The sequence below is a fragment of the Rhopilema esculentum genome, chromosome 15, assembly GCF_057945365.1.
Source record: "Rhopilema esculentum isolate cy_ngs chromosome 15, ASM5794536v1, whole genome shotgun sequence".
In the NCBI taxonomy this organism is placed as follows: Eukaryota; Metazoa; Cnidaria; class Scyphozoa; order Rhizostomeae; family Rhizostomatidae; genus Rhopilema; species Rhopilema esculentum.
In genome coordinates, this window is record NC_142829.1 from 892475 (window position 1) to 894294 (window position 1820).

Sequence of the window (1820 nt, forward strand, 5' to 3'; positions counted from 1 at the left end):
ACTAAGAATCTTGAATAATCCTAAAGAAGATCTTGAATAATCCTAAAGAGGAGACAATCTACAATTTAAGAAAAGCATTCATATGAATACGAAGAATGATAGGCACCTAAATCCCACCTAACACATAAATCATCCCATGCATTTGAATATTATTGGATTTAAAATTAACGCACATGGTCTCTGCGAGCCAAGTCAGCATCAAGATTGTCATTATCCGCACATCAATTCTGATGATACTGGCTAAGCTCAAAATCTTTTTAGCAAGGTAGAAATGACGAGCAAAGCAGCTATCCTTCATCAAAATACCAATTGTCTTACAGAATCGTCTTAAAGAAATATTAGAAGCTTAAGATACACAAGGGCAAATCTTCTAAAACCAGCCTTTAGAAAGATTACGTTTTGCTCCGTAGTAAACAAGACTTTTCTCTTTAAAACAAGTAGGGCGGTGACGGAGTAATCATTTACAATGTTAACAGTATAGGCTGAATGAAATGCTTAAAGGTTTAAATCCAATCTGATTCTGTCCCTAAAATGAGACTTCACCACCACTAATTGCGTCAATGAAATGCTACATAAGAAAGGTTTATTTCTATCCACTTTCTTAAGTGACACATGAAAATGAAACAAGATTAAAAATAATTCGTAAAAAAGACATTATAGGATGCTATGCGTCCTAAATGGCTATGCAGTCATATTGCCAGCCTCGAGGTTTTACTGGGTATGGAAAATTTTAAGCCAAACACAAAGCATTTAAGGATGTTAAAAATCGGCTTACAAAAGGCCCTGGCAAACTGCAAAAACATTTCACTACTTCTTGAATTTAACCATTTGTTAGGAGTCAGAAGATTGATAGAACTAACACCTACTAAACAAAGCAGGAACCAATATTCATTGCACGAGCGTGCGCATGACCAAAATGAGACCAAAAGTTTGGTGAAAAGTTCGTGACGGTGGACCAACCGACACAAAATCCCAAAAATATTTGTTTTTGACTTTCCTAAAACATTGCCTAAAATCAATCAACAAATGTTTTGTGACAAAACAAGGTGACCGGCCTAACAATTGCTTTAAAAATGTTAAAAGAAATGTTGTGTCAGTTTGGCAGCCTCAAAGAAAGTTTGAGTGCTGGTGCAGCTTGGCTGTATTGTATGTCATTGCATACGCATCTCTTGATCATTTATCGAATAGGAAGGAGTTGAAGCTAATAGGTTCATTAGGATCCCGCGTTAAGTGTCGATATTGTTACATGCTAAGCTGATGTCTGCTTTTTCAAACCCCAGTCAAACGATCAAACATTTAACCCAACATTTCCCAAACATGTTTGACCACCGTGATGGGCCGCCTGACATCGTTATTTCCGCCAAAATTCCTTTGCTTTTCCCATTTATATCGATATATTTTTTCTATTCTATCGTCATCACATAGTCTGCTTCTTTTAGTTCAGCAGCTCTTTCCGGATCATTTTAATGACTAACTTTTATAACATCGCTTCAGCTCTACCTACATCTTACCCTCGTTTTCATTCTTTTTCGGTTTTTTTATTTTTTTCCATTAAATTCTTATTCCAACACGATATCCCATCAGAAACCTATATACAAGTTGTGATAAGCTAAAAAAACTAATAATGGAAGACAAAATTTTAAAAAATTATTTAATAATATGTGTGAATTGAATTTGACGTCTGATCTTCCTGGGAGTCGTGTTTCAATTCGGGCTTTCTGAGCTCTTCAAAAGAGCTTTTAATTTTCGTTTGAATTGATAGAGCAAGGGGATCTTCCTTAGTTCGGTATCTACGTTCAGTACATGACTTGGTTGTTTCA